Raw genomic sequence first — 23138 nt, 5'->3', positions numbered from 1 at the left:
TCCCCTCCTCCTCCTCCATCTCCCAACCAGTTACATCCACACTCATACCTGCATGCACTACATCAATATCCACTACCAGCATCATCACCACACCAAGCAGAACATACACCTCACTGGCAGACACCTTCACAACATCAATGCACGCATCCCCTGTGTCCTCTTCCACCATGTCTGTCCCCCCAGCCTCCTAAGAGACACAAACGCAAGCACTCCCACACCCAACAGCTATCCACCTCACAACAGCATAACGCCCATGCGCCTGCACCCAAATCCAGCAGACACACTCCTCCAACAACCACTCCCTCATCCACCACTCCAATTACTCTTCCCTCCTCCCACGAAAGAAAAGCTTTTTCTTTCCCATATTGACCTCTTCCCTACCCTTTCCCCCTGTCCTGCACGTATGGGCAGGGTAGCAAGGACACAGCCCAGCACCTCAGCCAAAGAGTCCACATGGACAGTGGTAGTACCACCTCCTCGTGGTGGTAGGGATACCAGACCAACAACACTGAAGGGGAAGGAGCCAGCACCACCTGGGATGAAAGGGAAGAGTCCGGCACCAGCCGTACTCACCGTCGTCGTCTCCATCAGTGTTGGTGTTCCAGGTGGAGCATAACGTAGAAGATCATCGGGAAGACTTGCAGTTTGGGTTCCATGGTGGCGTGGTTCTTCCCTAAGTCTCCAATGGTGAGTCAATCCTTTGTTGGAGTTGGTACTGCCCCGGAAAAGGTGGCAGGTTGCAGGGTCAAAATATGGTGGGTGGAACTTTGACTTCAGTCTGGTTGTTGGCGGCTACTGCTGTGGTGGCTGTTGTTTCCACCCTGGCGGTAATCTGTGTTTCTAAGTGCTATATTGTAGTTTAATCTTAAAAAATTCATAAATGTGCTTGTGTACGTTGGATTTTTGTCATTTTGGTCTTGTTTTACTCAGATTATCCTGGGTGTATATCTCCATTACCCTGACTAGAGTGAGGGTCCCTGCTTGCACAGACTGCAAACTGATTGTCAACCAGAGACCCCATTTCTAACACTGGTGATCAGCGGTTGGGATAGGATTTGTATTTGTACTTGATATACAATGATTGGTGTACACTACTGTTTTCAGTGCAAACCATCACGTGACCACATACTACTTGTTTTTTCTATGTGGATTTTTTTCTGCTTCCTTTTTGTTTTTCTCTTGGGACCTCTTTGCCTTTTGGGATTTTTTGGAACTCTTGCATCTTCTTTGAACCTCACCCACAAGCATTTCTCAATCTGGGGATGTATCAGCTGTTGCTACAAAAGTTGTGTTTGAGTTGGAGAAGCTGAAGGAGTACACAGTGGCTAAGCTGAAGCAATTTTGCAAAGAACAGTCCTGCCCCATCAAAAGCTCCACTAGGAAGGAGGAGCTGCAAAAGGGCTGAGGACCCGGTCGGCAGCTAAGGAAGCTTGGGGGTACACAGAGGAGAAGAATGTGGATGAGGAGGTGTGGAGCATACACAATGTGGTGTTGGGAAACCCTGACCTGTCTGGGGGAGGGCCTCCAGGGAAGGTAGTAGTGTTTCTATGAAAGATCTGACCCCTGAGGAGTTGCAGGACAGACAAGCAGAGAGAGTGCACCAATTTGAATTAAAAAAAAACTAAAATGGAGATGGAAGAAAAAAGATCAGCCATAGAAGGGAAAAAGATGCTTTTGGCTTATGAGTTAATTTTGAGGGATCTGGACCAGAAGAAGCCAGTCCAGCAGAGGTGGCGGCAGCAGTACATCAGTGCAGCCTGAGAGGATGGTAAACATCCCAAATTACTTAGTGAAGGATTGCAAAAGGGAGGATGAAATCTTATCTGTGGTGTAAGGAGTATGAGTCAGCTGTCTACATGAACATGGTCCCTGAAGCACATTGGGGGCGGGTCTGTGGAAGCTCCTTGAGGAAGAGGGGAGGGACACCCTGACATCCCTAGGGTATCCTCAGGGACTCAGTTATTCTATCATGAAGGACGCCCTACTCACCAGATATGGTCTTACTCCTGAGCAGTACAAAGAAAAGTTAAGATCCTATAAGAAAAAGGAATCACAAACTCGGTTGGAATGTGTAGATTTTTTCTGCAGGTCACTGGATGGTAGGGTGAAGGGCAGTAAGGTGACAACTTATGAGGGGCTGTACAATTTGATTGCTTGGAAGCACTTGTATAGTCTTTGTTTTCTAGAGCTGTGCCAGCACCTAATTGACAGCAAGCTGACTGACCCCAGGAAGCGGACCGGTGGGACAGCATCAGGGTCCAAAAGAGGTATGGGGGAGACTCCGCTAAGGGTGGGCAGGGTCCCATCAGAAGAAGGGTGAGGGATTAGGCTAAATAAGGGGAAGTTCGCTAAAGGGCCCCACTTAGTTCCCAGGGAAAGGATTCCCAGCCTCCCAGTGAGAATAAACCATGGGTCTCTACAGGAAAACCTGCAGGGAAGGGTCCCCGTAAGTGCTATGCAAGTCATCAGGTGGGTCACATGAGGGGTGACCCCAAATCTCCCAAGTGGACACAGGCACCCACTGGTGATCAGTCACAGGGTTTGGTCAGTGTAGCGCTTGGGGGAGAGTTGTTTCCAGGAGAAGGGTGGGAGCCAGCTGAGGTGATCCTTGTCTCACTAGGGGATAGTGAGATGGTCCAAAGGACCCTCGTGCCTGAGAACACTAAGAAGTACAGGCAGTGGGTGACCATCAATGGTGGAGGCTCTGAGAGACACAGGAGCCAGTGTGACTACTGTGAGGTGTCATCAGGTGTCTGAAGAGCAGGTAGTTCCCCATGTACTTCACAAAGTGGTTGCAATAGACAACTCAGAGTGCCTGTGTAAGGTGGCATAGGTCCCCTTTGGACGGGGGGTCCTCAGGTTCCTGGAGAGTAGCTGTGAGTCCAACCATGCCTGCTGATTGTCTGCTAGGCAATGACCTAGAGGATTCCCCTTGGAGTGAGGTGGAACGCCAGTCACACTTGGAGATGTTGGGTGCTGCCTGGATGGGCATGTGTGACCACCTGATCAATAGCAGCCATTCAGGGTGATCAGGAGGCCCTGGAGCCTAAAACAGTGGCCCAGGTGGTTGCCAGAAAGAGGAAGGGCAAGGGGTGCAGGAAACCCACCCCAGAAGTTCCCACAGTCCGGGAGGATGCTGAACCTGAGGGGGACACCATGGAGCCTACAGGGGAACAAGTGGCTGAAATGTGGGAGGTGCTCGAGTTGACCCATTGTCAGCAGGAAGGGGGTCCCACCAGGGAAGAAATCTGTGAGGCACAGAAGGCATGCCCTACTGTGGAGGGTCTGCGGTGGCAGGCTGCAGACCAAGCATGTGGCGAGGAGTCTGGATCACACTGGATCTATTGGGAGGATGGTCTCTTGTATAGTGAGCCTAAGGTTGCTAAGCCTGGGGCAGCACGTATGCTGGTGGTACCCCAGTGCTTCATAGCCTTCCTATTGGGTCTGGCTCAAGATGTGCCTTTGGCAGGATATTTGGGGCAGGACAAAACTACTTTGGAAAGGATTTTCACCCACTTCTACTGGCCCCAAATGTGCAGCCACTCTGATGCATATTGCAGGTCTTGCCAAACTTGTCAAGCAAGTGGGAAGAGTCGGGAGAAATGTAAGGCTCCCCTCCAACCTTTCCCTGTGGTCGACACACCCTTTGAGCAGGTGGACATTGACATTGTGGGGCCTCTTGATCCCAAGACAGCCATGGGCGACAGGTTTATACTAGTTCTGGTGGACCATGCCACCCGGTACTTGGAAACCATCCATCTGAGATCAGTGACCCCCCCCCCCTGTGGTGGGCCGGGCACTGATGGAGATTTTTACTTGCTTGGGGTTCTCCAATGAGGTGGTATCTGACAGCGGTACCAACTTCATATCTACTTATATGAAGTGTCTGTGGAATGAGTGTGGAGTGACCCACAAGTTCACCACTCCTTACCACCCCCAAGAAAATGGTTTGGTTGAGAAATTCAACCGAACCCTGAAGGGCATGATTATGGGTCTGTCAGAACCCATGAGGCATATAATTGGGGTGTCCACTTGCCATGCCTTCTGCTTGCTTACAGGGAGGTACCGCAGAAGGGACTTGGTTTTAACCCCTTTGAACTGTTGTATAGACACCCTGTGACGGGACCTCTGAGTCTGGTGAAGGAGGGCTTGGATAAGACCTCCAGTAAGCCCCCCCAGGATGTGCTTAGTTACATGCTGGCCTTCCGAAACCAGTCAGCCTGCTTCAGGAGACTCGCTCAGGAACACCTAGAAGCAAGCCAGGAGGACATGAAACGCTGGTATGACCAGGAGACCACTCTGGTTGTGTTTTAGCCTGGCCAGAAAGTGTGGGTCATGGCCCCAGTGGAGCCTCATGCTCTGCAGGATAAGGAGACTGGACGTTTTGAGGTGGTGGAGCGCAAGAGTGATGTCACCTATCAGGTGAGCTTGCAGACTCCTACGACCCTTTAAGGGTCCTGCCTGTGAACCACCTCAAACCTCACTTTGAGAGGTCTGAGCTAACGTACGTCCCAAAGGGCCGTGTCACCGACGTACAGGACAGCCGACTCCGCTGTGGCAACTGCAGTCGCATGAGGTCGCCCCACTGCGTCTTGACATCGACTCCGCCAGAATGTAAGGAACAGACGCTTCGTACTGATGACACCTCATCTCCACTACTCCACAGCAAGGACCCGAAACCTCGCACGGACGGCTCCGCCCCTCTGTTCTCCAGCACCGGAACCAATGCTGCACCAGATCAAGTGATGCCTCGAGCCCTGACTCCGTGCACCAGCTTGTTTCCTCATTTTCACAACGTACTTGTTAGAAATGGGGTCTCTATTTGGCAGAGGTATACACCCTTGTCCAAGTAGGGACCACAATCCTAGTCAGGGTAAAGTCATACATAATCCAAATTATCCTGTGCCCAACCTCTGGTAGCTTGGCACTGAGCAGGCAGGTTTAACTTAGAAGGCAATGTGTAAAGTATTTGTTTAATAAATCATACAGTAACACAGTGAAAACACCAGATTTAGATTTGAAAAAAATTGGATATTTATCTGGTTAAATTAAGGTAAAAAAGAGCCTTAAATCTTAGAAATCAACAGTTGCTTCTTGTTTACACAAAGTACCTGGTTTGCGTCAAAAATAACACGCACCGAGACCACAGAGGAGGAGATGCATGGAAAAATAGGGTAGGCTTCGGATTTTCTGGCAAAGCACAGACAATGGCCCTCATTACAACATTGGCGGTAAATCCTGCTTACCGCCGTGCAGAAGACCGCCAACACACCGATGTGGCGGCGGAATTCCGCTACAGTTATTACAACCCACAGGCCAGAATACGCCAAAATCCAGACACCCACACAAGTCCGCCACACCAAAGGTCAGTGATAAACTGGCGATAACAAAACCTCCACCGTCACGCCAACAGGAATACGCCCACACTATCACGACCCACGAATCCACGCAGCGGTCTTTCAACCGCGGTATTCCATTGGCGGTACACACCGCCGCGCTCAAAATACACACACACTTACAAAACACAACCACATTGGACAATTCAAATTGCACACACCTGATACACATACACACACCACTCCCACACACTTAATACAATATAAAACACACTCCCACATCACCCATAAACCCCTACGACAAAATTGAGAGAGAAGCCCAGAGAGAGACACCACCATCAACAATACTAGCATCCACAGGCACACAACACCATCACTCACACAACATTCACGCACCTCAGACAACACACACAAACACATCCACTCACACATCACAACACATACCACCCCACACATCACCCACACCACACCATGGCACCGCAAAGACACCACAGGTTCTCTGAGGATGAGCTCAGGGTCATGGTGGTGGAAATCGTCCGGGTGGAGCCACAGCTATTCGGATCGCTGGTGCAGCACACCTCCATAGTTAGGAAGCTGGAGCTATGGCGCAGAATCGTAGACAGGGTAAACGAAGTGGGATAGCATCCAAGAACTAGGGATGACATCAGGAAGAGGTGGAACGACCTACGGGGGAAGGTGAGTTCCGTGGTCTCAAGACACCAGATTGCAGTTCAGAGGACTGGCGGCGGACCCCCACCTCCTCCCCCACAGCTAACAACATGGGACAAGAAGGTCTTGGCTATACTGCATCCTGAGAGCCTCGCAGGAGTAGCAGGAGGAATGGACTCTGGTAAGTCAAATCTTAACTATTACATCCCCCACCCTACCTGCATGCTATCATATACCCCACCCTCACCCCATCACTCCAACACCTCACATATGCCCCACTATCACAACCCACACATCCCAATACCAAGCCCTGCATGCAACAACAAAGCATGGACACCCATCACCAAAGCATGTCCACTACAGATACCCACTCAGATCCCCAAACCAACTAGCACACAAGGTCCTACACAAGAATGCAAGCACTGAAGTACAGGGTCACCCCCCCATTGCACACGATGGCACACACAGATGCAATAATCATGCCTTTATACCCCTGCAGGACCCCTACCCAACGTCACCGGACAGGAGGTTCCAGACATGTCCACTCCCCCCACAGAAGAGGCCCACAGTGATGACAGCAGCTCTTTCCAACTGGATCAAGATGACCAGCCCGGCCCATCTGGGACCTCGGGACAGTTGGTTCCCCTGACACTGGCACAAGCCACCACAGAGCCTCCCCCCTCAGGAAACACCAGCACAGCACCCATCCAGCTGGCCCATCCCTTTGTCCCTAGGACACGTCAAGCAGCAGTGTGTCCACCACTACAGGGAACCAAGGCAAACCCACCACCCCAAGAAAATCAGGGACCTGGGGGCAGTGGGCACACAGTTCAGGGGACAGAGGAACAGGAAAACAGGGAAACTGGGAGGACTGCTGTGCAACAGGGGGAGGACAGGCCCAGGGAACCCACTCTCCACAAGGCCCTCTACAACATCATGGGAGCGTACCATCATTCCCAGGAGAAGATGGAAACGGTACTGGCCAAATTTCAGGAGACCTAGCAGCTGCAGGAGGAACAGTATTTGGGGATCAGGGAGGAACTCAAGTCCATCAACACCACCCTGGTCACCATTGTAGGGGTGCTGAAGGACCTTGTGATCACCAGGAGGGACACTGTGGCACAACAAGAGGCCCCTGACACTAGCCTAGATGATGAACAGCCCACCACCTCCGCCGGTGCTGGTGGACAGGAGGCACCGCCACAGGAACACGACACCAGCACCCCAGCCCCTGCAGATGGAGAACCATCCCGTAAACGGTCCCTGAGATCCAGTACAAAGACAGAGAACAATGCCAAGACCCCTGCCAGGAAATGAGACCACCCTGAATGTCATCCTTCTGTCCCACTTTGTCACCCTGTCCATCCATCAACTGCCCTAGCTCCACTTCCTTCCTGGACAATGCACCTGTGAAACAAATAGACTGGACTCTGCCATGGACAATCCTCCACCATCACCCCTGCCCATTTTACAACCCCCTCCACTAATTTGCACTGAAATAAACACCCTTGAATCACAAAACAATCTGGAGTCAGTCTGTGCTTTCACAAATGTGCATTTGCAATAACTAAGGAAAATAGCAATGCCAATTGTATTGTCAACATACCTATATCACACAGCTCTAGTCCATGATGTAATATAGCAGAGATCACACAGTGGGACCCACATCTGTGAAATGGAAAGGCAAAGTGACAAGTCAGGGTCCATACACTGGCTGAAAGTGCCAGACATATGATAGGTCTAACAATTGTATGAGATGTGTGAGCCAGTGACTTCTTCTTACCTGTGTCTCACTGGAAATATTTCTGGATAACGTTGTTTCTGTTGTCAATATCCTCTTCTTCTGCCTCCTCTTCTTCACTGTCCACAGGCTCCACAGCTGCCACAATACCTCCTTCTGGACCATCCTCCTGCAGAAAAGGCACCTGTCATTGCAAAGCCAGGTTGTAGAGCATACAGCAGGCCACGATGATCTGGCACACCTTCTTTGGTGAGTAGTAGAGAGAACCACCTGTCATATGGAGGCACCGGAACCTGGCCTTCAGGAAGCCGAAGGTCCTTTAGATCACTCTCCTAGTTCGTCCATGTGCCTCATTGTAGCATTCCTCTGCCCTTGTCCTGGGATTTCTCACTGGGGTCAGTAGCCATGACAGGTTGGGGTACCCAGAGTCACCTGCAAATGTCGAGAGACAACTGTTAGACACACACTAACCCTTAGGGACAACCCCAGACCCTGATAACTATTTACACGGTATATGGTCCTTGTCCTCACCTATTAGCCACACACGGTGCCTCTGGGGTTGCCCCATCACATAAGGGATGCTGCTATTCCTCAAAATGTAAGCGCAATGCACTGAGCCTGGAAACTTGGCATTCACATGGGGGATGTACTGGTCAGCCAAACACACCATCTGCACATTCATTGAATGGTAGCTCTTCCAGTTTCTGTATACCTGTTCACTCCTGCGGGGGTACCAAGGCCACATGTGTCCCATCAATGGCACCTATGATGTTGGGGATATGTCACAGGGTATAGAAGTCACCTTTCACTGTAGGCAAATCCTCCACCTGAGGGAAAACTATGTAGCTGCGCATGTGTTTCAGCAGGGCAGACAAAACTCTTGACAACACATTTGAACACATAGGCTGGGACATCTCTGATGCAATGGCTACTGTTGTTTGAAAAGACCCACTTGCCAGGAAATGGAGTACTGACAGGACCTGCACTAGAGGGGGGATTCCTGTAGGATGGCGGATTGCTGACATCAGGTCTGGCTCCAACTGGGCACACAGTTCATGGATTGTTGCACGATCAAGTCTGTAAGTGACTATTATGTGTCTCTCTTCCATTGTCGTCAGGTCCACCAGCGGTCTGTACACTGGAGGATACCACCATCTCCTCACCTGCCCCAGCGGACGTGCCCTATGGACAAGAACAGCGAGCAGAGACTCAGCCAACACTGAGGTATACATTTTTTTATTATTGCACACATTTGTCAATCCGCAATGTGCCTGTCACTGTGTGTATTCCATGCCAACATAGGTGTGACGCAGTTATTATTAATGCCATGTGGCCCCCTGAAATGCCGGCTGCCTGACCTGTAAGGTGGAACAAGGGGATATGAGGTAACTGCGCTGGCATTGTACACCGTTGCGGTAGGCGGTCGAAGACCGTGGCGCAATCCTGCATTGGTTAACATTGGACCCTATCGGTCCCAGGAGCCAATGACGATGTACGCCAGCAGTGACGGTACGCACCGCCGCGGACATGACCGCCATTATCTGTCTGTTCACTCACTTGATACCTGACTTTCGACAGGAGAGGACCTACACTGCAAGTGCTGCTGTGACCTCAGTCTGGAAGCGACAATGGCTCATGTGTCTGGGGAAAGGGCCCCTGCCTTCACTGCGGAGGAGTTGGAGAAGTTAGTGGATGGGGTCCTCCCCCAGTACATGCTACTCTACAGTCCTCCAGACAAACAGGTGAGTACACTGTAAGCATGCTGTATGGGCAATGCCTTTTTGGAGTGGTGTGGATGGAAGATACATGGGGTGGGGACTGAGGCCTGCATGAGCAGACGGTGAGTGTATGTGCATCAGGGCCAGGGTGGAAACGTGGGCCAATGACTGTGACGGTCCTGATGGTTAAAGATTTACCTTTTCCCCTGTACTATTCCTCTAGGTCAGCGCCCACCAGAAGAAGGATATTTGGCGTGCCATCGCCAAGGATGTCCGGACCCTGGGGGTCCACCACAGATGGAGCACCCACTGCCGTAAAAGATGGGAGGACATTTGCCGCTGGAGCAAGAAGACGGCGGAGGCCCAGCTGGGGATGGCCTCCCAACGTGGGTGCCTGTCGCACCATGACCCCCCTGATGTTCCAGATCCTGGCGGTGGCCTATACGGAGCTGGATGGGCATTTGAGGGCATCACAGCAGCCACAAGGGGGTGAGTAGAGTCACATACATCTGACTCTGCGTGCATTACGAGGTGTCTGGGTGGGGAAGGTGGGATGTGGGTTCCCCTAGGCCAGGGCGAGTTTTGTAGGCAAGGTCCCTTCATGAGGCAGGCTATGTGGCACCCCAACGCCACCAGTGGTAAGAGCCAACTACACCTAGTCAGGCTCTTGTCACTTCCATGTGTGCAGCAATCAGGCATAGGCCTTGTACCCCATGTCCCTGTGATTAATTAGGGAACTCTAAGTTCATGGCGTAGTGCAGAGGGCTGCTGTGTCTGTAGTGTCTGCCAACGGAAGTGGTATTGCATGCACTGAACATGTCTTTCTTCTGTCTCCTCCCCCCTTTTTGTGGTCTCCATGTTCTTGTGTGCATTAGCATCATCAGGCGGAGGAGCAGTGGCACCGGAGCAGGAAGGAGCTGCATCCCACATGGCCCTGGAGGACGAGACAACGGAGTCTGAAGCCACCAGTGGGACGGAGGGGGAGGGGAGCTCCACGGCAAGGGCAGGAGGTGACATCAGCGACTCTCCCTCTGATGGGAGCTCCCTAGCGGTGGCGGGCCCCTCTCTGCCCCCGCATCAACAGGTACAGCCGCCACCCCCCCCACCAGCACCGCCCTCCCAGCAGCCCCTCAGCGTGTGTCCCGTGGCCGCTCACCCAGGAGGGTTGGCATCTCCTTCACCCCAGGCACCTCAGGCCCTGCCCCAGTCAGCCCTGCTGCCCTCAGTAAGGAGGCTATTGACCTCCTGAGATCCCTCACTGTTGGACAGTCTACCATTCTGAATGCCATCCAGGGTGTTGAGAGGCATTTGCAACAAACAAATGCATACCTGGAGGGCATTCATTCTGGCCAGGCAGCCCAACAGAGAGCATTTCAGGCTCTGGCCACAGCACTGATGGCAACCATTGTCCCTGTGTCCAGCCTCCCCCCTCCAACTTCCTCCACCCAGACCGAATCCCCTGTACCTCAGCCTATCCCAAGCACACCATCAGAGCAGCATGCACACACATCAACACACAAGGGTGGCTCTGGCAAACATAAGCACCGCACATCCCACAGGCACTCACACAAGCATCATACCCATGCACACATACCAACATCGACTGCCTCCACTGTGTCCCCCTTCCCCACTCCTCCCTCCCTGTCTCATCTCCACTCACACCTTCATGCACTACATCTTCAGCCACTACCTCCATCACCAGCACGCCCATCACCACACCGCTCATGTGCACTCACCTTCCCCACTACCATTCACACATCCCCAGTGTCCTCTACCAGTGTGTCTGTGGGCCCTCCTCCCAAACTACACAAACGCAGCCACACACCCACCCAACAGCCATCCACCTCACAACAGCCTCCAGCCCATGCACCTTCACCCAAAGTCAGCAAACGTACACCTCCTACAACCACTACCGCTTCCTCCACTCTCAAACCCCCTCCATCTACCCGTCCGAGTGTGTCTAAAAAGCTTTTCCGGTCTAATATTGACCTCTTCCCTACACCTCCCCCTCCTGTCCATCCCCTAGGGCCCGCCTTTCCAGGTCCCAACCGAGCACCTCAGCCACCACATCACCGGGCACAGTGGTGCCAGCAACTGCGGGCTTTTGGAGTGCGCCAAGCAACAGGGCTGCCAGTGTTCCACGGAGCGAGGGCAAGGACATTCCGCCACCTCCAAAAGTAAAAAAGTTGCCCACATCCCGGAGGGAGAAGGCGAAAACACCTGCCACCAAGGGCTCAGGCAAAACAAAAGTGGATAGTGGCAAGACAGCTATGCCACCATCCAAGGTGGGGAAGGGCCAGAAAATCAAGGGCAGGCCACGTCGACGCCAACCTGCACGGCGGACAAGACCGCCACCAGCACCCCCACCTGCACCTCCACCAGCACCGCAGTCACTGAGCCCGCCACCAGCACTGCCGCCACAAAGACCGCCACCAGCACCGCCGCCACAGAGCCCGCCGCCAGCACCGATGCCACAGAGCCCGCCGCCAGCACCGATGCCACAGAATCTGCAGCAAGCACTGATGCCACTGACACCGCCGCCAGCACCGCAACATCCTGAGCCAGTGGCACCACCGCAGACATGGCTGCCATCCCCAGTGGTCAGTCGTACGAGGCTGGTGGTCAGTTCCAGGAGCCGGGGCAGCTTGCATGTTGCACCACCATCAGTGGAGTATCACATTCACTACCTCAGTCCTTGGCAGGATGAAGCACTCTGGGCATCAAACCCCCTCCAGAACCAGTGGAGAAAGGCATCCACTACCTCAGTCCTTGGCAGGATGAAGCACTCTGGGCACCAAGCCCCCTCCAGAACCAGTGGAGAAAGGCATCCACTACCTCAGTCCTTAGCTGGATGAAGCACTCTGGGCACCAAGCCCCCTCCAGAACCAGTGGAGTATCACATCCACTACCTCAGTTCTTGGCAGGATGAAGCACTCTGGGCACCAAACACCCTCCAGAACCAGTGAAGAAAGGCATCCACTTGAGAGACTGTGGCTTTGCACTCCCCAGGATAGAGCAGTGGGCAAACCACCCACTTGAGAGACTGTGGCTTTACACTCCCCAGGATAAAGCAGTGGGTAACCCACCCACTTGAGAGACTGTGGCTTTGCATTCCCCAGGATACAGCAGTGGGCATGGGGCCCCCTTGTGGAGCTGGCGTTGTGCACTCATCCGGCTGAGGTGCCCCCTCTTCCCTTCCCCCTGAGGTGCCTGTTTCATTTCGATCTGATGCCCCTGCAGTGTTCTGTCCGTTTGGAGTCTAGTATCGAGTGTGGGCCTCGCCCATGCATTTTGGGCCCAGTGGTCCACGGACTATGAATGGTGCACTATCCGGACTTGTGTAGTTGGTGTACATAATTGTCTATACTGTATTACAAGTTTTGACTAATGGATTTTTATTTATTACAATCGTTCAACTCATTTCCTTTTGTCCTTGCGTTCTTCCAGGGGGGGTGTAAATGTGATGTTGCAGCATGTATTTGTGTGTATGGTGTTGTGGGTGAGGGTGGTGGTGTTGCATGTTGCATGTGTGTGTCACTCTCTTTTCCCTCCCCGCTTCCCTGTGCTGTAGGTGCAGTACTCACCGTGGTCGTCGCTGCTGTCTTTCGTGCTCCTGGTAGAGGAGCAGGAATACCATTGCAGGGAGTATTTGTAGTTCTGGCTCCATGGCGTCCTCGTTCCTCGTGGAATGTGTAAAGGTGAGTGTTTTCCCTTCCAAGTCCTGTTTCCGCCCTGTTTTTGTTTGCGTTGGTTCCGCTCCGGAAAAGGTGGCGGATTGGCCTCTTATAATAGTGTGGGCGGTACATTGTCTTCCGCCTGTCTGTTGGCGGTGACCGTTGCGCTGTTTGTTTGTACCGCCGTGGTGGTCGGAGTGTTAAAGTGGCTGTCTATGTTGGCGATTTCCGCCATGGTTGTGATTCCATATTTTTTTACCGCCAGCCTGTTGGCGGTCTTACCGACGCTTTAACACCGACCGCCAGGGTTGTAATGAGGTGTTCCCAATGCTGTTCTATCTCCTCCTACACTAGGAATACCAACGCTGGTGACGACGACCACAGTGAGTACTGCCGCCTAACACACAGGGGAAGGGGGCGGAACACCCCCACCCCCAACAACATACACACAAACAGATGCAGTAACATTACATATTCAATCCCTACCCCTCAGGAATAATGCAAGGACAAAATGATTTGAAGAAAGAGAGTGTAATAAGATAAAATACTAGAAATACGTCCTCAAAAATCAAAAAAGTATTTACAGATATACAAATAAAGGGACACTGCCCAGTCCATAATGTCCATGGGCCACAGGGCCTTATCACATAGGCCAAGGCCCCACTTGACTCCTGCCTCAATACAGAATACACAGGCACCTCAGGTGGAAGGGGAAGGAGGGGGTGACTTTAGTTGGAAGATGGTACAAGGCTACTGCTCCTGGAGGGGGCTACATGCCCTCTGCGATGCCCTGGGTAGTGCAAAGCCACAGTCTCTCAAGTGGGTGGTTTGCTTACTGCTTGGTCCTGGGGAGTGCAAAGCCACAGTCTCTCTAGTGGGTGGTTTGCCCACTGCTTGGTCCTGGGGAGTGCAAAGCCACAGACTCTCAAGTGGGTGGTTTGCCCACTGCTTGGTTCTGGGGAGTGCAAGGCCACAGTCTCTGAAGTGGGTGGTTTGCCCACTGCTTGGTCCTGGGGAGTGCAAGGCCACAGTCTCTCTAGTGGGTTGTTTGCCCACTGCTTGGTCCTGGGGAGTGCAAAGCCACAGTCTCTCTAGTGGATGGCTTCTCCACTGGTTCTGAAGGGGGCCTTGTGCCCAGTGTGCTTCATCCTGGCAAGGAGGGGGTGAGTGGTTGCCTTCTTCCACTGGTTCTGAAGGGGGCCTGGTGCCCAGTGTGCTTCATCCTGGCAAGGACGGGGTGAGTGGATGCCTTCTTTCACTGGTTCTGGAGGGGGCTTTGTGGCCTGTGATGCAGCCCTTGGGGAGGGCAAGGTCACAGTCTCTCACCTGGGCGTCAGATCCACGAGATTTGCTGTGGGCAGGATGCATGACACTCCATGGAGGCAGGACTACAGTCCATCTGCTGGCGGCGACGACTGCACAGTGGTGGCGGTGCCGTGCTGGTGTTGGTGTTGCCAGTGGTGGGGGGAGGCTCCAGCCCTTCCCCTGCAGCCTCGGTCGGCTGCCCACTGAGGCTGCTGCTGCCAGTGGTGCTGGTGGTGGTGCTGGTGTCGGCGCTGCCAGTGGTGGGTGAGGCTCCAGCCCTTCTCCTGCAACCTCGGACGGCTGCCCACTGGGGCTGCTGCTGCTACCAGTGGTGCTAGTAGTGGTGCTGGTGGAGGTGCTGCCAGTGGTGGGGGGAGGCTCCAGCCCTTCCCCTGCAGGCCCGGACGGCTGCCCACTGGGGCTGCTGCTGCTGCCAGTGGTACCGGTGCCGGTGGCAGTGCTGGTGGCGGTGCTGGTGGCGGTGCTGCCAGTGGTGGGGGGAGCCTCCAGCCCTTCCCCTGAAGCCTTGGACGGCTGAAGCAGCATGGTTGGTGGTGGGGGCTCAGATCCTGTCACAGCACCAGGCCTCCTGTCCCTCCTGCCTGCAGGGGCAGGCCCTTTGCCCTTGCCCTTGGCAGCTGGTGGTTGTTCCTTGCCCTTGGCAGCTGGTGGTTGTTCCTTGGCCTTGCCCTTGACAGCTGGTGCAGGCACACTGCCAGTGCTGATGGGTGTCTCCTTGGAGCCTCTCACACCTGCAGTAGCTGCCGAAACTACAGTGGCCGTGGACTGGGTGGCTGAGGTGCTAGCCTGGGTTCTGCCCACCCTGGCCCGAAGTGAATGATCGTGGGTGTGGGGAGGGGAAGGGAAGGGAAGAGGTCAAGGGTGGAGAGGAAAATCTTCTTAGGTACACTGGTGCGGGAAGAGGGTGAGGGTTTGGGAGTGGAGGAAGAGGGAGTGGTTATAGGAGGTGTCTGCTTTGTTTGGGTGCAGGTGCATGGGCTGGATGCTGTTGTGAGGTGGATGGCTGTTGGGTGTCTGAGTGCTTGCGTTTGTGTACTTTGGGAGGAGGGGGCACAGACACAGTGGGAGAGGACACAGGGGATGTGTGCATGGATGTGGGGGTGGTGACTGCCAGTGAGGGGCGAGTAGTGATAGGCATGCTGGTGATGGAGGTAGTGGATGAGAATGTAGTGCATGCAGGAGTGAATGGAGACACTACTGGGAGGGAGGTGGACGAAGAGGAGGAGGGGGACACAGTGGAGGCAGTGGATGTTGGTGTGTCTGCTTCTGGATGGTGTTTGTGTGAGTACCTGTGGGATGATGTGTGGTGCTTGTGTTTGCCTGAGCCACTCCTGTGAGTTGTCTTGGGTGCATGCTGGTCTGATTGTGTGCTTGGGATAGGTTGGGGTTCAGGGGAATGGGACTGGGTAGAGGAGGTTGGAGGGGGGAGGCTAGAGATAGGGACAATGGCTGCCGTCAGGGAGGAGGCGAGAGCCTGGAATGATCTATGTTGGGCTGCCACACCAGAGTGAATGCCCTCCAGGAATGCATTTGTATGTTGCAAATTCCCTGCCAACCCCTGAATGGCATTCACAATGGATGACTGCCCAACAGAGATGGATCGCAGGAGGACAATAGCCTCCTCATTCAGGGCAGCAGGGCTAAGTGGGGCAGGGCCTAAGGTGCCTGGGGCGAAGGAGATGCCCACCCTCCTGGGTGAGCGGGCACGGGAAATACGCTGTGGGGCTGTGTCAACACCAGGGCAGTGTGCGCTCTATTGGCGACTAAAATGCAAAAATACAGCACTCTCAAAACAACGTAATTTATGCATTGTGCTGATATTTTGTTGTTTAACCTTTTGCATTGCAGAGTTTAATCCTGAAGACTTATTTTTAATGTGTTTACAAATACTGTTCATTTGCAATGTATTGCTGAAGGCTTGCAGAGTGTGTTAGGGTGTGGTCCCTTTCCAGGGCCTTCCAGAGACTTTCCCTGCAGCATGCCTGGGTGTGGTTGTGGGCTGGGCCAAGACTCTATAAAAGGGAGCCAGCCCAGCTCCAAGTGCTCACTATTCAGAGGTCCCGGTGCAGAGCAGCAGCTACTTCCTGAGTTCCTGTCCCGGTGGCCTATTTGATCTTCCAGGCCTCTGCCCTTCATTCTTCATTGGTGATCCTTGTTCTGGGCGGTAAGACGATCGAGAACTTTGATATTCTTAGCTTAATTCTTTAATGATTAACAGATTACTTTGCGTGCTACCGTTTCTTGACATTTGTATGGTGGTTTACGAATCGGCAAGACGTGCGATTCGTTTCATGCTGATTTAATCTTGTTATTCATTGCGCGCTACCATTCCTTGACATGTGTATGGTGGCTTGCAAATCGGTAAGACGCGCGATTCGTTTCATGGTGCTTTAACCTTGTTGTTCATTGCGCGCTACCATTTCTTGACATTTACATGGTGGCTTAAGAATCGGCAAAAGACGCGCGATTCGTTTCATGGTGCTTTAACCTTGTTGTTCATTGCGCGCTACCATTTCTTGACATTTACATGGTGGCTTAAGAATCGGCAAAAGACGCGCAATTCGTTTCATTGTACTTTGATCTTGTTATTCATTGTGAGCTGTTATTTCTTGGCATTTACATTGTGGTTTACGAATCGGCAAGACGCGCGATTCGTTTAATGATGATTTGACTTTGATATTCATTGCGTACTACCATTTCTTAGCTTTTTACATGGTGACAATCGAATCAGCAAGACGCACAATTCCCTCCTCGAGTTTAATTCATGTTGTTTATTGTATGCCACTATTCTAAGATATTTATCATGTAATATTCGCGTTGACAAGTTATGTGATTTGTTTTTCCTGAATCCATATTGTGTTATTCATGGTGCACAATCCTTTTATGGTGTTTACTATATATATATATATATAAATCTACAATATGCGCAATTTGTGTTGAAACATTTTAAGAGTACACAGAAGATCAGAGTTTCTAGATGCAATATTGTATGGTCCTAGTATGCATTCTCAAAAAAGGATTTATATGACTGGTTTAAAATTTAGTCAGAATGTTTTTCTGATTCTCATGTAAAGGAAAGTACTTGAATAAGAAAGTTTTCATTTAATCCATCTTGATTCCCTTACAGGTATCCGGCCATCTTGAAACTTAGTCATTTTAAACTTAATTCGTAGATTGTTCATGTTTTCAGAATGACTATGCTTAGAATCATAGTCTAGTATTGATTTCAGGAGATATAATTTTCATATTGTGTGTTCTAACCTTTTTCTTACTACAGGTCTCCTTTCCAGCTGTTTCCCTTCCTAATCCCCTCTTCCCCTCTTGAACTCTCTTAGCCTCTGTGATTTATCTATCAAAGTCTTGGAGCTGTTCAGTGGTGGACGTGTTGGGAACGTGCGCAGACCCCGAGGATCTGGTGACTCTGACAGGCTGCTGGGAAAGTGGTGCTGGTACACGGGTGGCGGTTGTACCTGTACTTGGGGTGGCCACAGAGGTGACCGCTACCACCAGGGAGCTTCCATCGGAGGAGGTATCAATGCCAGAACTGTCCCTTCCTGCCTCCGCCGTGGTGCTCCCCTCGCCCTCTGTCCCACTAGTGCGTTCACGGTCAATGGATTCGGCCTCCAGGGCCTTGTGGGATGCAGCTCCCTCCTTCGCCGGTGCCTCTGCTCCTCCGCCAGATGATGCTAATGCACATAAGGACAGGGTGACAAAACAAAAAGGGAGGGGAAGAGACAGAGGATACACTTGGTCAATGCCAGCAACAACACCACTGTTGGCGTACACAACACACAGGGGGCAGCCCTACACACTAGGCGATGCACTACCACTCACAATGCTAGTCACCAGGCCATGGTCAGTAATACCTAATGCCAATAGCAGCATACCTGAGACCCACAGATCCCTGCCCAGTAGTAGATGCCCACTAGCATGTTTGTGGATGGAGTGCATCAGCCTCTTCCCAACATGGAACCTACCCTGCAATGTCCGGCCTGGCCTAAGGGCACCCACAGGCCCACATCCCCCACCCAGAGACCACCCCACCAAGCGCAATTTGCAGACTTGGAAACTGTACTTACCCCCTTGTGACTGCTGTGATGCCCTCAAGCGCCCATCCAGCTCCGGATAGGCCACCGCCAGTATGCGGAACATCAGGGGGGTCAGGGTTCAACGGGCAACCCTTTCTTGTTGGGAGGCCATTTCCAGCTGGGAATCCGCCGTATTCCTTGCCCAGCATCTCAGGTCCTCCCACCGCTTGCGACAGTGGGTGCTCCTCCTGCCGTAGACCCCCAGGGTCCGCACTTCCTTGGCGATGGCACGCCATGTACCCTTTTTCTGATGGGTGCTGACCAGCAGAAAAATGAAAATGGAAAAGGGATCAGTCATACCGTCCGGCCTGTTACACCCATGGCCCACCATATCCCTCCCATCCCCTTACGCACATACATTGCCCACCATACATGCTGCACTGCTGCACTCTGCCTAGGACCCCTCCACCACCCCCCCCTTACACAAGGCCTTCACACACATCACACCATGCATTCATGCCCCTATGCATCGTGCCTACAGTGTACTCACCTGTTGGTCTGGAGACCCATAAAGCAATCGGTACTGGGGTAGGACCCCATCCACCAGTTTCTCCAACTCCGCAGCGGAGAAGGCAGGGGCCCTTTCCCCAGTAACTCAAGCCATGGTCGCTTCTAGACACAGGTCACAGCAGCACTTGCAGTGTAGGTCCTCTCCTCTTGAAGGTCAGGTAGCAAGTGAGTGAACAGATAGAAAATGGTGGTCACGTCCGCGGCGGTGCGTACGGTCACCACTGGCGTACATCACTATTGGCTACTGTAACCCACAGGGCCCAATGATAACCAATGGGGAGCTGCACAGCGGTACTCAACTGCCTCCCGTGATGGCGCACAACGTCAGCGGCATTAACTCATTTCCACCTGTCCCTCCACACAGGATAGGCGTCCGCCATTTAAGGGGGGTGCAGGCCATGGCACCTTTTGGGATTAAACATAAACATACTGTTTCTGTCACACATGCAATGCATTGTACAATGAGGAAATGTAGAAAACTGACCAGATGCTCATCGTTTTGCCCCCTAGAGTACAACTGATGAGGATGAATAGGAGATGGAGACATCCCCCCGTGAACAGACCCCTGGTGGACTTGGCAACAATGGAGGACAGGCACATTATCCTCACCTACAGACTTGATAGAGCCACAATCCAAGAGCTGTGTGCCCAATTGGAGCCAGACCTGATCTCAGCTAACTGTCAGCCCACTGGGACCCCCCTCCTGTGCAAGTCCCATCAGTGCTCCACTTCTTGGCAAGTGGCTCCTTCCAAGTGACAGTGGCCATGGCAGCAGGAATGTCCGAGCCAATGTTCTCAAACGTGCTGACCAGAGTGTTGTCTGCCCTGATGAAACACATGCGCAGCTACATTGTTTTCCCCCAGGTGGAGGATTTGACCACAGTGAAAGCTGACTTCTATGCAATGCGACATATCCCCAACATTGTTGTGGCAATTGATGGTGCACATATTGCCTTTGTCCCCCCGGAGAAATGAACAGGTGTTCAGAAATCGAAAGAGCTTTCACTCCATGAATGTGCAGATAGTGTGCTTGGCGGACCAGTTCATCTCCCATGTGAATGCAAAGTATCCTGGGTCTGTGCATGATGCCTATATCCTGAGGAATAGCAGCATCCCATCTGTGATGGCTCAACTCCAGAGGCATAGGGTGTGCTAATAGGGGAGCTCATGGTCCCCAACCAGTGCATTTTGGTATATGGGTGTGGGGTTGGCCCTAAGTGTGAATGTCTGGCTAGCAGGTATCCCTCAATATGTACAGATGACTCTGGTTACCCCAACCTCTCATGGCTACTGACCTCCTGAAGGCCAGGTTTCAGTGCCTCCATCTAACAGGTGGATCCCTATGCTACTCACTCAAGAAGGTGTGCCAGATCATCGTGGCATGTTGCATTTTGCACAACCTTGCTCTGAGACGCCAGGTGCCTTTTCTGCAGGAGGATGAGGCTGGAGATGGGCGTGTGGCAGCAGTGGAGCCTGTGGACAGTTACGAAGAGGAGGCAGAGGATGAGGATGTGGACAACAGAACATTTATCATTCAACAGTACTTCCAGTGACACACAGATAAGACACTGTAACTTCACCTTCCATTGCAGTATTGTGTTGTACATTTTCACTGGCAGGCTGCTGTTCCCACTACTATGGCCACTTACTGTACCCTTTGACATGTCTATTCACAGATATTTGTGCCCTACTCCGGCTCCTGGTGTACTGACTGCAGCACAATACAGGCCATACCTATGTATACATTACTGTACAGTCTACTTGCAATGTCTACAGATTGTTAAAGGAATACATACTTAAATCATTTGACATACTACATACTTGTATTTTTTCAAAGGGTGTTTATTTAATTGCTGAAAATGTAATGGGGATGTGCAGTGGGCTTGGGTGATGGTGGAAGAGAGTCCAGGATAAAGTCCAGTCTCTTTGTATCCCAGGTACATTGTCCAAGGGGGCATAGGAAGTGGAGCAATGGCAGTTCAAGGTGGACATGGTGAAAAAGTGGGACACAGGGTGACAATCAGGAGAGTCTTATTACCTGGCGGGGGTCTTGGCAATGTTCTCTGGCTTCTGCCTGGATCGCAGGGACCGTTTGCGGGGTACTTTTACTTCTGCAGGGGGAGGGGTGCTGGTGGCCTGTTGGTCCTGTGGCGGGCCTCCTGTCCATTAGCGGCAGCAGAGGTGGAGGGCTGTTCATCGGTGAAGCTAGTGTCAGGGGCCCGTTGGTGTGCCACTGCCTCCCTCATGGTGTTGGCCATGTCTGCCAGCACCCCTGCAATGGTGACCAGGGTGGTGTGGATGTCCCTCAGGTCCTCCCTGATCCCCAGGTACTGTCCCTCCTGCAGCCGCTGGGTCTCCTGCAACTTGGCCAGTATCTGGCCCATCGTCTCCTGGGAATGGTGGTATGCTCCCAGGATGCTGGTGAGTGCCTCCTGAAGAGTCGGGTGCCTGGGCGTGTCCTCCCCCTGTCACACAGCAGTCCTCCCAGCTTCCCTGTTATCCTGTGCCTCTGTCCCCTGAACCGTGTGCCCACTGCCACTGACCCCAGGTCCCTGATCGTCCTGTGTTTGTGGGGTTGCCTGGGGTCCCTGTATTGGTGGACACACTACTGATTGACGTGTCCTGGGGACAGAGGGATAGGCTCGCTGGGTGGGTGCTGTGGTGGTGTTTCCTGAGGGGGGAGGCTCTGTGGTTGTATGGGACTGTGCCTGGGTAACCGACTGTCCGTAGGTCCCAGATGGGTCAGGTTGGTCATCCTGATCCAGGCGAGCAGAGCTGCTGTCATCACTGTGGGCCTCTTCTGTGAGGGGGCTGAATGTTGCTAGCACCTCCTCTCCGGTGACGTTGTGTGGGGGACCTGTGGGGATGTAAATGCAGTGTTATGGTTTCTGCGTGTGACATATTGTGCATGGGTGTGTTGGCCCCTATGGTTGTGAGTGCCCTGTCAGCTTTGCCTTGTGTGAGTAATTATTTTGTGGGCTAGGTGATACTCTCTAGTGTGCATGCTGTGGTGATGGGTTCCATGCAGGGCTGTAAGTGGTGTCCATGTATTGGTGGTGCATGCAGTGCTTGGTACTGGGAAGGGTGGATTGTGATGGTGGGGTGTGTGGGAGGTGGTGGAGTGAGGGTGAGGGTGGGGGTATGTGATGGCATGCAGGTTGGGGGTTGAAAGTAGTAAAGATTTGACTTACCAGAGTCCATCCTCCTGCTAATCCTGCCAGACCCTCAGGGTGCAGTATTGCCAAGACTTGCTCCTCCCATGTTGTTAGTTGTTGGGGAGGAGATGGGGTTCCACCGCCAGTCCTCTGTACAGCTATCTGGGGTCTTCCAAACACGGAACGCACCTTCCCCTGTAGGTCGTTCCACCTCTTCCTGATGTCATCCCTTGTTCTTGGGTGCTGTCCCATGGCGTTGACCCTGTCCACTATTCTCCACCATAGCTCCATCTTCCTTGAAATGGATGTCTGCTGTACCTGTGATCCGAATAGTTGTGGCTCTTCCCGGAAGATTTCATCCACCATGACCGTTAGCTCCTCCTCTGAGAACCTGGGGTGTCTTTGTGGTGGCATGGGTGTAATGTGTGTGGTGTGTGTGAGGGTGTGTGCGGTGATGTGTTAGGGTGTGTGCTGTGAGGTGCGTGGATGGTGTATGGGTGATGGTGTTCTGTGGCTCTGGTTCTGTGGGTGCTCTTGGTGTGTGTCTCTCTCTAAGTTGTCAATTTCTTTGAGTTGTAAAGGGATGTGGGCAGTGTGGGTGGGTGTCTTATAGTGGTGTGGGTGTGGTGTGTGTATGAGTGTCAGGTGTGTGTAGTCTGAATTGTCCAATGTGGTATTGTTTTGTATGTGTGTGTGTATTTTGAGCACTGCGGTATGTACCGCCAATGGTTTACTGCGGTTGAATGTCCACTGCAGTGATTAGTGAGTCATAATGCTGTGGGCGTAGTTATGTTGGCGTAACGGTGTGGGTTTTGCTACTGCCATTTTATAACTGACCTTTGGGCTAGCGGAGTTGTGTTTGTGTACGTATAGTGACGGATTGCTATGTGTGGATCATAATATGGGTAGCAGTATACCGCT

This window comes from Pleurodeles waltl, chromosome 12, assembly GCF_031143425.1.
Source record: "Pleurodeles waltl isolate 20211129_DDA chromosome 12, aPleWal1.hap1.20221129, whole genome shotgun sequence".
Lineage (NCBI taxonomy): Eukaryota > Metazoa > Chordata > Amphibia > Caudata > Salamandridae > Pleurodeles > Pleurodeles waltl.
The sequence above is the reverse complement of the archived record's forward strand: the minus strand, read 5'-3'. Positions refer to the sequence as shown.